General features: G+C 40.0%; 1 long non-coding RNA gene across 1 annotated transcript; it reads right to left on the bottom strand.

Moving 5' to 3' along the window:
* Window positions 1-5,946: 5,946 nt before the first annotated feature.
* On the bottom strand, window positions 5,947-13,418 carry LOC104973158 (uncharacterized). Its single transcript, XR_009496201.1, has 3 exons — window positions 13,308-13,418; window positions 8,606-10,636; window positions 5,947-8,279 (listed from the first exon to the last, which is right to left on the bottom strand). It is a non-coding gene; the product is annotated as an uncharacterized lncRNA (long non-coding RNA).
* Window positions 13,419-13,597: the final 179 nt, after the last annotated feature.

The following is a 13,597-nucleotide window of genomic DNA, read 5'->3' as shown; positions in this document are numbered from 1 at the left end:
AAGGGACTCTCAAGAGTCTTCTCCAACACCACAGTTCAAAAGCATCAGTTCTTCAGCACTTAGCTTTCTTTGTAGTCCAACTCTCATATCCATACATGACTACTGGAAAAACCATAGCTATGACTAGATGGACCTATGTTGGCAAAGTAATATCTCTGCTTTTTAACAAGTTGTCTTGGTTGGGTCATAACTTTTCTTCCAAGGAGTAAGCGTGTTTTAATTTCATGGTTGCAGTCACTGTCTGCAGTATTTTAGAGCCCCTCAAAATAAAGTCTGTCACTGTTTCCACTGTTTCCCCATCTATTTGCCATGAAGTGATGGGACCAGATGCCATGATCTTAGTTTTCTGAATGTTGAGCTTTAAGTCAAATTTTTCATTATCCTCCTTCACTTTCATCAAGAGGCTCTTTAGTTCTTCTTCACTTTCTGCCATAAAGGTGGTGTTATCTGCATATCTGAGGTTATTGATATTTCTCCCAGCAATCTTGATGCCAGCTTGTGCTTCTTCCAGCCCAGTGTTTCTTATGATGTACTCTGCATATAAGTTAAATAAGCAGAGTGACAATATACAGCCTTGACATACTCCTTTCCTGTTTTGGAACCAGTTTGCTTTTCCATGTCCAGTTCTAACTGTTGCTTCTTGACCTGCATACAGATTTCTCAGAAGGCAGGTCAGGTGGTCTGGTATTACCATCCCTTGAAGAATTTTCTGAAGTTCGTTGTGATCCACACAATCAAAGGCTTTGGCATAGTCAATAAAGCAGAAGTAGATGTTTTTCTGGAACTCTTGCTTTTTCCATGATCCAGCGGATGTTGGCAATTTGATCTCTGGTTCCTCTGCCTTTTCTAAAACCAGCTTGAACATCTGGAAGTTCACAGTTCGCATGCTGCTGAAACCTGGCTTGGAGAATTTTGAGCAATACTTTACTAGCGTGTGAGATGAGTGCAATTGTGTGGTAGTTTGAGCATTCTTTGGCATTGCCTTTCTTTGGGATTGGGATGAAAACTGACCTTTTCCAGTCCTGTGGCTACTGCTGAGTTTTCCAAATTTGCTGGCATATTGAGTGCATCATCTTTCAGGATTTGAAATAGCTCAACTGGAATTCCATCACCCCCACTAGCTTTGTTCATAGTGATGCTTTCTAAGGCCCACTTGACTTCACATTCCAGGATATCTGGCTCTAGGTCAGTGATCACACCATTGTGATGATCTTGGTCATGAAGCTCTTTTTTGTACAGTTCTTCTGTGTATTCTTGCCACCTCTTCTTAATATCTTCTGCTTCTGTTAGGTCCATACCATTTCTGTCCTTTATCGAGCCCATCTTTGCATGAAATGTTCCCTTGGTATCTCCAATTTTCTTGAAGAGATCTCTAGTCTTTCCCATTCTGTTGTTTTCCTCTATTTCTTTGCATTGATCGCTGAGGAAGGCTTTCTAATCTCTCCTTGGTATTCTTTTGAACTCTGCATTCAGATGCTTATATCTTTCCTTTTCTCCTTTGCTTTTCACTTCTCTTCTTTTCACAGTCTTTCTCTAGTCTTTTCTCTAGTCTTTCCTCTAGTCTTTCCCATTCTACTGTTATCTTCTATTTCTTTGCATTGATCACTGAGAAAGTGATCAAAAGCAAAAGTATAAATGTACAAAACACATGACTTCCTGTTTATTCTATGGTATGTTTGTGTTATCTACACTCTTGATAGTTTTTAGGAAGCATTACTATGAACAAAGCTAGTAGAGGTGACAGAATTCCAGCTAAACTACTTAAAATCCTTAAAGATGATGCTGTTAAAGTTCTGCATTCAATATATTAGCAAATTTGGAAAACTCAACAGTGGCCACAGGACCAGAAAAGGTCAGCTTTCATTCTAATTCGAAAAAAAGGGCAATGCTAAAGAATGTTCAAACTGCTGTAGAACTTACTCATCTCACATGCTAGTAAGGTTATGCTCCAAATCCTTCAAGCTAGGCTTCAACAGTACCTGAACTGAGCACTTCCAGATGTACAAGCTGGAGTTTGAAGACGTAGAGGAACAAGAGATCAAATTGCCAACATCCATTGGATCATGGAGAAAGCAAAGGAATTCCAGAAGAACATCTAGGTCAAGAAGCAATAGTTTGAACTGAACATGGAACAACTGACTGGTTCAAAACTGCAAAAGGAATAAAACAAGACTGTATACTGTCACCCTGCTTATTTAACTTCTATGCAGTGTACATCAGGCAAAATGCCAGGATGGATGAGTCACAAGCTGGAATCAAGATTTCCAGGAGAAATATCAATAACCTCAGATACGCAGGTGATATCACTCTAATGGCAAAAAGTAAAGAGGAACTATAAGAGCTTCTTGATGAGGGTGAAAGAGGAGAATGAAAAAGCTGGCCTGATACTCAATATTCAAAAAACTAAGATCATAGCATCTGGTCCCATCACTTTATTGCAAATAGAAGGGGGGGAAGTAGAAGCAGTGACAGATTCTCTTTCTTGGACTCCAAGATCACTGAGGACAGCGACTGCAGCCATGAAATTAAGACACTTGCTCCTTGGAAAGAAAGCTATGACAAACCTAGACATTGTATTAAAAAGCAGAGACACCACTTGACCAACAAAGGTCTATACTGTCAAAGCTATAATTTTTTCAGGAGTCTCGTATGGATGTGAGAGTTAATCCACAAAGACGTGCTGTGCTGTGCTTAGTTGCTCAGTTGTGTCTGACTCTTTGTAACCCCATGGACTGTAGCTCCTCTGTCCATGGGATTCTCCAGGCAAGAATACTGGAGTGGGCTGCCATGTCCTCCTCCAAGAGATCTCCCCAACCCAGGGATCGAACCTAGGTCTCCTGCACTGCAGGTGGATTCTTTACCATCTGAGCCACAGGAGAAGCCCAAGAATACTGGAGTGGGTGGTATTTCCCTTCTCCAGGGGATCTTCCTGACCCAGAAATTGAACTGGGGTCTCCTGCATTGCAGGTGGATTCTTTATCAGCTGAACTACCAGAGAAGCCCATAAGAAGGCTGAGCATCAAATAAACTGTGGTACTGGAGACCTCTTGAGAGTCCCTTGGACAGCAAGGAGATCAAACCAGTCAATCTTAGAGGAAACCAACCCTGAATATTCATTGGAAGGACTGATGAAGCCGAATCTCCAATACTTTGGCCACCTAATATGAAGAGCCAACTCAGTGGAAAAGACCCTAATGCAGGGAAAGATTGAAGGCAAAAGGAGAAGGGGTGGCATAGACAGCATCACTGACTCAATGGGCATGACATGAGCAAACTCTAGGAGATAATGAAGGACAGAGGAGCCTGGTGTGCTACAGTACATGAGGTCTCAAAGAGTCAGATGTGACTTAGGGACTGAGCAACAACAACACGCTCTTGAGTTTATTGACATCTATCATGTCTGTATGGTGGTAGATGTCCTATATTATGGTGTGCAACTGCTTCTCTCTTCCTGACTTTGCATTTAGAGACATCACGTAGATAGATTGAAATAAACATGGTGAGAGCATTTACCAAGGAAACTGACAAATGCTACCAATCAGGGCTTATTCTTTTATTTTAGGGAGCTTGCTTTTAGCATCTACCAGCACACTACTGCCACTAACCAAAGACAAATGAGATCAGTCCTTGAGTCCCAGAAGTTTGCAATTCAGCGGTAGAAACACTACACACACACACACATACAAGTTTAGCATGAACCAAGGCAGAATGGAATGTATTAAACAGAGCAATGGACAACAGCCAGGAAGTGGGTGGCGGGGGTCTGACTGATTTGCCTTCAGATGTGGGACATAAGATGTAAAGATTCATAGATGAGACCCAGAACATTTGCTTTGCTATCTAATTTTTTGGATCCTTACTAATGAATTATTCAGAAAGATCTTTCTATAGACACTAACTTTCAGCCTGTGATCAATTCATGCACTTACCTTAAGGTGATGTGTTTAGCTTCTTTCTCTGTGAGGAGAAGATCAGTAGGTACAGGTCAGACTGTTTGAATATATCAGAAAGCTTGGAATGCCTCCAAAGATGGTATTCCATCTTTGTGCTGAAAACTACGCCCTCCCCATGGTTAGGAATCACTTGGCCTGTTCATTACTGGAGGTCAGTAAAGTGTGTATTGATTTTTCTCCAAAAGATTTACCAGTCTGAAGCAGAAGCCCTCTAACAAAGATAAAATATTAATAGCATTAAAAAGGTACCAGACTCAATTTTTGTTATTATAAAGGCCAAGAAACTGTTAAAAATGTTAAAAGACGGGTGGGGAGTTCTAAGCCAACCAAGCTGCTAGTAGTCTAAATCTGAGTCGATGAGAGGATTCTCAGCTTGTTCTTAACACGGTTGTCAGGGGATGCTTTGTTGAACTTTAACAGTTATGTTCCAATTTAACTTACATGTTTGTAGCATTTTAGAGAAATAGTCCAGTTATTTTCAGGTTTTAAATTATATCTGCACACCTACATGTATCTATGTCTATCTGTGTATCTATTGGCTATCTGTCCATCTATCTAAGAGTGAAAGGAAATATGTTAGGGAGGACAGAAGAGTGGGAGGAGAAGCAAAGATGAGGGACAAAGGGAGAAGAGAGGGAGGAAGTTAGGAGGGAGAGGAGGACAGTGAAGGCAAAGGGGATTGGAATCCCAGCTCTTCCACTTCAAGGGATGCCAAACCAGTGCAAGTTTTCTCATCCCCATTTTTAAAAAATTAATTTATTTTAATTGGAGGATAATTACTTTACAATATTGTGATGGTTTTTGCTATACCTCAATATGAATCAGCCATAGGTATACATGTGTCCCCTCCCACCTTCCTCCCCACCATTTTACAGATAAGAAAACCAAGGCTGAGACTGGAAATTATAAAATGAGGATGAGAAAACTTTCACTGCAGGGTTTTCCAGAGAATTAGGCGAGCACAGATGCGTGAAGAGGAGTCCCAGCACATCCATCAGTTAAGTGTGGACGCCATGATGACTGGTGCCAGCAGGAGTTACGTATCTCTTTGAAAGGACGTGCTTTCTTCCCTGGGGCCTGGGCTTGGAATCTCTTGAAAGTGGAGCCCAGGTGTCAACCCACCTGAAAAGGTAGTACTGACGTGCTGGGTGCCAGGGCATTTCTGCTGCAGAGGATGCCAGGATTCCTGTGGTTTCATCGGGTGCACCGCGGAGGTGCCGCCAACCACCAGTGAACTTTCCACAAAGACAGTTTGCTTCACACGGATCTCCATCCATAACCTTTACTGGTCTCTGTAGAGTCATTACGACCATTAGGCTGTGGACTCAGCACTGCTTTAGCTCTTAAGTTAATACAACCGAGACTTTTTTACTTTCCTATTGGGAAGGAACATGTGCCATTTTAGTGATTTCTTAGATCATTCCATAAGTAAATCAAATATTCTTTCAAGCCCAGTTATCAAAACTGTGTCCTCTGATACCACGTCTTCCATCAAACTGCAGTAATCCAGACCAACACATTTTAAACCTCTGCTATCTCCTAATACCATCCCTACTAGATAGAGTAATTAAATTTGTACTTTTTTTTTTACAAGTCGTACTCAATAAATCTGAATAAATTAACAACGCATTACTAAGACTGCTACATTAAATTTGCATAGTGCATTTAATGAATATGCAACTGCAAGTGAAAAGGTCTGCTACTGCGAACCTCCCACATTAGCATAACTACTTCCAGCATGTTTCTTAAATAATGCACTCATTTGCACATCACTGACTTGGCTAATTCTAACTTCAGTCAGGGTAGCCTTGTAATTAAGACTCTTGCTTTAATTTTTAATGAAGTTTATGTTACATCAATCCTGACAGTAATGAGGGGACATGGAAACAAAAAGGCTGCTAATAATTAAATTCACAAACCAGTTTGAGGGATAATAATTCCTGAGGAGAAATTACATGACTAATTATTAATTAAATATTCATACTATTGCACAGCCATCTCACTTAACTGCTCTTCTTGTTGGTAATAATATTGAGCTGTGGATGACTTTTGCCAACCATTCCGAGTTTAAGGTCTCTGGTTAATTTTAGTGCGCCATTAATCAATATGACACAAAAAATAAAATTGTTTTAATTGGTATCATTTTATTGTGTCTAAATATTACTACAGTTGGTTTAGTTTGTGGAGAATTAATCTAGTTAGTCGGTGCCTGTTTTATGGAAACATAAATCCAGTTTATATCCATAAACATCTAATGGCAGGACAACTTGACCTTTTTTTTTTGTAACATTACTGTTTACAGATAATTACACCAACTCTTTAAAAGGTTATTTAATAGCTTTGCATTCATCACAGTAAAATGAAAAACATGCAATATTATTTAACTCCAGCCTGTTCTGAGGAGGTCTCTAAGACCCCCATTTACCCCCGCTGAAAAGTAAGCAATATTAATGTGTGGGTTTTTAGGAAACGTATGAGCGTTTTCTTTGAATGTGTACAGATTTACTGTTTGGGTCTGGATCGGCAAATGTCTAACTCATAACTGAGATGTGATCTGATAAAGAAGAAAATGTTTATTATTGTTATAACTTCCCATTGCAAGAAAACATAAGGATGGAGGTTTTATGAGTCTGGAGATCAGAAATGGCAACAATTTCCCTACAAAATTCAGTAAACAAACATTACAAAGCCAGAGAAATTACTATGATGAGACCTAATTGGCTGCAATATTTATTGTAGACATGCTTTTTTCCCCTTCTGTTTTCAAAGCAGTATTTAGGCATCTGCATTTCTAACGAGAAAGTCCCCATCTGTAGGCAAGTTTAGCAATGACAAGAAAAGATCAACAATATTTAACTGGATAACATTAAACATTAAATTTAAACAGATCATGACATTCGTTTAAAGCTCTGATAAATTCAGAACAAGAAGCTTCACGAGACCATTATGCGTATTGTAAAATTAAATACTCATAGGAAAGGGATCATTCTATCCTGCAGGGGCCTTTGGAAATTCTGGGCCAGGGCAAACATTTTGTTTGTCTAATAATTCAAACTAGGTGATTCATCAAAGTGGACCAAGTCTATGACCGTCAACCGTGGGGCAAGGATTTCCCTCAGCTACTCTTGTCACTTTAGTGCAAACTGACAGGTTTGTAGGGCATCATTACTGGACTGGTGTGTATCAATTGCTCCGTTTTACTAAATCTTAAAAATCTTTTCAAATTTTCTTTTGTAATCTACTCGCTTAAACTAACACCTGAAGGCAATTGGAAAAGACCACTCGCCGTGAAATAATTTACAGGCACGGGTCAGTGTAAAGATGTAGGGTCTGGGTCACTGGTCTTGCTTTTTAATTCATTCATTTCAGGAAACTTTCTATGCACCTGAATGGCAGTAAGACCTCCAGACTGGGCAAAGTGAAGGCACAGAAGCAACCAGGTTCATGGGTTAAAATCTGGGGCACTGGTTCTGTTCTGGAGGAACATGCAGAGTCCTGCCTTTTTTTCAATTCATTGCTGTGTGCAAGCTATATCTGTCCCAGGTCTAGAAGATGGAGGGAACCATCCAATACCAAGGAGACCTGCTGACCGGAAAGACCCCATTATATCCTTGTAGGGATGTGACCAGAGTGCCAGAGAGGGTTAGGACTTGGAAACCAGACACACCCAGGTTTCAGTCTCCCTTGGCCTTAGTGAGCAGCTTTAATAACATCACCTCTCTCTGAACTGTGATTTCCTTTTCTGAATGGGGATGCTCATGTCACCTCAGCAGGTTGCTGTGAGAATTAGTCACATAGGCAAGTACTTAACTCTGTGCCAAGCTCATGAGGGACTATCACAAAATGCCAGTGATCCTTATCACACCATATCCTTATCATAAGGATCATCCTTATCCTTCCTTCATCCTCCCAAGGAAGACTGTCAGAAAGTTTGCCATTGGAGTCACTCCTTTGAGATAAAGAACACTGTCTCAAGGACTTCTTTTTTCTTTTCTTTTTTCAAAATGCAGACTATATACCTTGAAAGGGATTGGCAGATATCAAGTCAGCTCTGGTCACCAAAACCTTTGTGTGAGTTAATGTACCAGTTCCGTTTTTTCTGTAACAAAGACAGATAAGGCAGTACTTGAGAGGTGAGTTAGTAGAAGGAAAAGGGTTGAAGTGGAAGAGGAGGATATGGAAAGGGGAGGTGGAATTGTGAGGGGGAATATTATGTATGTTTGAGCTGTTTGATCACAAAGGTACAATAAAAGGAACTCTAAGAAAAAAAACGAAAACAAAAACCTACCTGGCGGATATGGATTCCAATGTTCCTGAGCTTCAGTCCTGTAAAATGACAACTATTAAGAGTCTGATGACCATGCATCCCCATTTTTCTAGAATGGCTTAATTTCAGTTACTCTGGTATCTCTCAGGACTTGTTTGGGGGAAGGGGGAAGAGGTAGTATGTCATAAAGTGTCTCCAGTGACAGGCCCGTGTTGTGATGGGCCAAGAAGGAAGGGCACATGGCTTCAGTAAGTATTTAATGAGCATCATCGGATACCTATCTTAAATGCCAAGTACCCCAAAGAGAAAGCCTTTTCTCCCACCTGTTTTCCCCACACTCCTTAGCAGTGATTGTCCAAGAGATCACCACACACAGCTACTTTACCTGTAGCCATACCAGGGCAGGGTAGCTTGACGCAAGTTCCTGGTGTCTGGCTCTCTCAGGCCCTTTTCTAGGAAGACATGCAATGGAGAAGTAGATTCTGAGTTGGATAAATTCCAGCCCCCTCACTCTACTTGCTGTGTGACTTGGATAACTTGTTTGACCTCTCCAAGTCTCACGTGTAGATGGGGAGACCACCGTGTGCCTCCCGGCTGATGCTGAGGGTTACAGGACATCCGTGTGAAAAGGTCCAGGTAATTGTACATGGCAATCCCTTTTCTCTAGCTCAGGATCAAGCCCGATCTCCTTGTGAGGCGTAAGGACTTATTGCTGGAGGAGATTTACATATGGATTTCAACGTTCTTGAGTCTGTTTCTATAATACCACATTTACCATTTTTTTTCTTGACCAATCATCTAGGTTTTCAAGGTGAGGCTTTATTTCAATTCTGTAGTCCAGTGGTTTGTCTAAATTGTCATGAGGATTAGAAAAGTATTTGTAAAACAACAGTATCTGGCACATAGCAAGTGTAGTGCTAAGTCGCTTTAGTCATGTCCAACTCTTTGCAACCCTATGGACTATAGCCTGCCAGGCTTCTCTGTCCATGGGATTCTCCAGGCAAGAATACTGAAGTAGGTGCAAATAAATTAAAATTTCAAAACCATGAATCCAATCCATTCTTATTTGTACCCTTTCTTCATCTGTCCACATAGTCCATGATCAATAAATGGCAGACATATATACAATTTCTTACCTCTGTGCTTTTGCAAATGTGGTTCTCTTTGACTTGAGTGACTTTCTTTTTCTACTCAACCACCTGTCAAACTCCTATTCATACTTCAAAACCCAAATAAACAACTACTTCTTCCATAAAGGCTTCCTTAACATTTCTTCTCTTGTCATTACTTTTTCTGTGCTTCCTCTGTGGTGTGCCCATCCTTCTATTACATTTTGCCCTCTGGGCTATAGGTGATCTATTTTCCCTCTTCCTACAGGAGAAGGACTATGTACAGTATTTGTATCCCCAGTTCCTTGTATACTGCAGGGCACACTTGTCCCTGCTCAGATATTTGTGGACTCAAAATTGAATTCATGTGACATACAGCAATTCCATGATTATTTCATAAACATGAACATTGGAATTCCAATTTACATCTTATAGTAACACAGTAATTAATGGACAAAATGTTTCTTTCTTCTTTTTCTTTTTTTTAAGAGGCCATGGTAATAAGATACAAGCAGATGTGTGAAAGTGGAATGAAGGTGGGAAAGGTGAGGAAGAGAGTGATGTGTACATTATAAACAGCAATTTCCTACAAGTTAGGATCAATGAAACATTCATTGACATCATCAGTGGTTATGCAGTAACAAATTTAAAATTCCTGTCTGAGTTTTAATTAAAAGAACCACTAAATGTCCCAAGTCAGTTGGCACATATGTACATTTTTTTCCATGGTTATAAAATTATCTGTCATGATGTTCAGCCTGAATCCAAGAGTGTTTGTAGGCTACAATGTTGACATCTTTCCTCATTAATCCAAGAACCAGAAGCTGCTTGATGTGAAAGCAAACAACAAGTAATGATTTTAACTCAAGATGCATGGATGCTTGCTAGGAATGGACAGGTAGATTATATACTCTCAAAGCAGCTGACCAACCACCACCATCTCCTGAGCATTTATGATATGGCCAACATAGGAGATACGGAGCCCACAGTCCACTGGCTGCACCTTTTCACGGCGAGACAAGTCTTCACAGAGGATGTCTGAAGTCAGGAAGAAATGCTGGAGTTCAGAATGAAGAGGGAAAATCACCAAAGGCTAGCATGCCCCTTTTCATCCTCTTGTCTCTGAAACATGGATCAGCTCCCTTAGATCAGTTCTCTGCCTTCTTCTCTTCTGTCAAAGACAGTCATTTGCAGAGGTGAAGAGCTCAGATCCAGGAATTTCCTGGTGGTTAGGACTTCACACTTCTATTGCAGGGAGCACCTTTTTGAGCCCTGGTTGAGGAACTCAGATCCTGCAAGCCACGGAGCTGCCAAAAAAAGAAAGCTCAGATCTAGAATCACCTTTCTCGGTTCAAATCCTAGCTCTTCCCATCATTAGCTGTGTGACCATAAACACATTACTTCATCTCTGTGTGTCATCTCTTGAATAGACATTGCTAAGAGAATAATACTTTTAGTGTAGTATCATTTTCAAATTGGAAAAAACCCTATATTCTTGTGTGAGAACAGAGAAAGAGTGGTAGGATACAAATTATATATTAACACTGAATATCTGTGAGTGGGGAAAATTGTTAATATTTTCTATATTCACCTTGATATTATTTTAAAAATCCAATAAAATAACTAACAAGAAAAGAATGGGAGACTGAGGAACTGATATCCCTTCTGTTTCTAAAGAGGATTTTGGACTGGTTCCAGGAAAAATAAACATATGATAATACTGTGAATATACACAGTAACTGTTGACTCCTGGTTTTCGGCCTGCTTGCTACAATCCCAGCCAGCTAACATGGGAGGTAGCTTGTACAGCACATGCCTTCCAGGCAACAGTTCTCTCAGTGTGTCCCAGTGACTGTGTGGAGGGAAAAATATCGGATTGAATGCAGTAAAACCAAGGGAGAAGCAACAAATCTGCAGTCTCCTGGCACATGTGGACACCCTCTTTTCACGGTTAGAAACTGTCTGTCAAGATATTGGCGCCTGTGTCTCTCACGTTCCTCTCACATTTACACATGGGATTTCTTATCATAAGGAAGGTGCCTCATTGTCAGAGCCACTGGGCAAAGGGAGTGCTCAGTGTAGCTGATGTTTTTTTAAATTAATTTTTATTGAGTATAGTTGCCTTATAATGTTGTTAGTATCTACTGCATAGCAAAGCAAATCAGCTGTATGTATACATATATCCCCTCATTTTGGGATTTCCTATTTAGGTCCCACAGAGCACTGAGTAGACCTCCCTGTGCTATACAGTAGCTTCTCATTAGTTACCTGTTTTATAGTGTGTACATCTTAATCCCAATTCATCTTAATCCCAATCAGCTATATTCGCCCCAGTATAGCTGATATTGAAGCCAGAACCTTACTTTGCAACCTCCCATGATGTTCTTAGCCTCCTCACTCCTGGAGTCAAAAGTGTACAAATTATTCCAACTTTGCCCACCTCTCCTTGATTTGTTTATCTCTCCATAAATTGCTATGGAAATTCACACCTTTTTATAAATTTCTTAACTTAATTCATTTTATATCTACTGATCTACTTCGATCTCTTTCCTTCCTCCAATACAGTCGATTCCTACTCTGAATCCTCTCTTTGATCAATGCCATCCATACGTACACACATACAGTGTGGTCCTCCTTCCTGCTTCACTATGACAAAAGCATTTGCTGATCTTATTCATCATCTCAGTAATACCACTTGCAGTGGTTATACGTTTGATAGACTAAGTTGTGGTTTACTCAAATATCCTCTAATTGGTTGAACACGTGCATTGTTCCAACTCTCCACTGTTGGGAACGGAATTCTAAAAAATATTTTATAGCATGAAACTTTAAAGAATTTTTACTATTTATCTCCCTTTAGAACAGGGTCTAAAAAGTGAAGATGATGTTAATGTTTGATTTTCTTGGGAAAAAAGCTATACCCTCTATTAAAAATCAAGCATTTCTCAAACATATTCATGAATGTTCCAGGTTCTTCTGTAAGGGATGAGGAACAGAAATGCTTTCCTTTCAGTTAAATGATATATTCTTTTCTTTCCCCCTTCTTTCTCCTCTTTACCTTACTTTCTTATTAGAAAATCAAAACAAAACCCCAAAGCACAAACCCTAGGGGAGCACTGTCAGTGCTGTCCCTCCAATCATACAGTTATGGGCCAGTTATTTTACGTCTTTACTGGATCGTTCCCTTTGGTGTAAGCAGGCCCCCCCGTCCATGGAATCCTTCAGGCAAGAATGCTGGAGTGGGTTGCCATTTTCTTCTCCAGGGGATCGACCCAGGGATTGAACCCAGGTCTCCTGCATTGCAGGCAGATTTCCTTCCCACCAGCACCACCAGAGAAGCTCATCAATCCCATCCATTGCTAAAGGTCTTTGAATCCTTAAGCCTGTTTTTAGTCTGCTTTGACCCAGCCCTCCTTTTTCAAGTGCACCCCTCTCTGCTTTCATTATTAGCAACTAAGAATGTTCAATTTGTTGGAACTAACTAAGCTAGCAAATACATAAATAGGAAAAGGTACTCTTAAGAAAGGCGTTGGGCAAACACTTTGTCACTTTGACAAATGCTTTGTCAAAGCATTTCCTACTTCTTGCTTCTTTACCTTTTCTACTTCTACCTGGAAAGGTAAATCTTTGTTACAAAAGATTTTCTGGAGAGCTGACAAGGCTGACCTTTATAGGAAACGGTATCTCCTTTTCTTTTGCAAACGTACTCCTGTACCCCAAAAGGTTTAGGATTACATTTTCAGAATGGTCCTGCCTTTGGTAGTCTGAGATTTTGGGGCCAGGGAAATCATACCCCTTGCCCATTTTATAAGTCATGACAACAATAACAGTTTCTAATTGACAAGTATTTTATAATGAGAAAAGCACTTCTACCTGTGTTCTGCTATTTATTCTTCCATACAAGTGTACGCGTGAATTAGGTGGTATACAAGTGTTTCTTCCTACTTTATGAAGAAGCCCGAGACTCTATAGAGTTACCTGCTTAAGACATGACAGCCAGGCCTCTTGGATTTGGATTCGATGACTCCAGATTCAGTGTTTTTTTTTGTTTTTGTTGTTTTTTTTTTTTTTTTTCTGGCATAGATTTACCTGGAAAACAACCAAATGTACTTAAGTGAACTGAATAATATGGTATTTATGAACCTTAGAAATCTTAGGAAATATGATATTCTAAATCAGAAATGTATAGTTCTTTCAAAGATTAATCAGAAAATCCTCTTGCTTTCCTCTATTAAAAATGAATCTACAGGGGACTTTTCTGGTGGTCC

This window comes from Bos taurus, chromosome 10, assembly GCF_002263795.3.
Source record: "Bos taurus isolate L1 Dominette 01449 registration number 42190680 breed Hereford chromosome 10, ARS-UCD2.0, whole genome shotgun sequence".
Classification (NCBI taxonomy): Eukaryota; Metazoa; Chordata; class Mammalia; order Artiodactyla; family Bovidae; genus Bos; species Bos taurus.
This window is presented reverse-complemented; position numbering and strand designations above follow the sequence as displayed.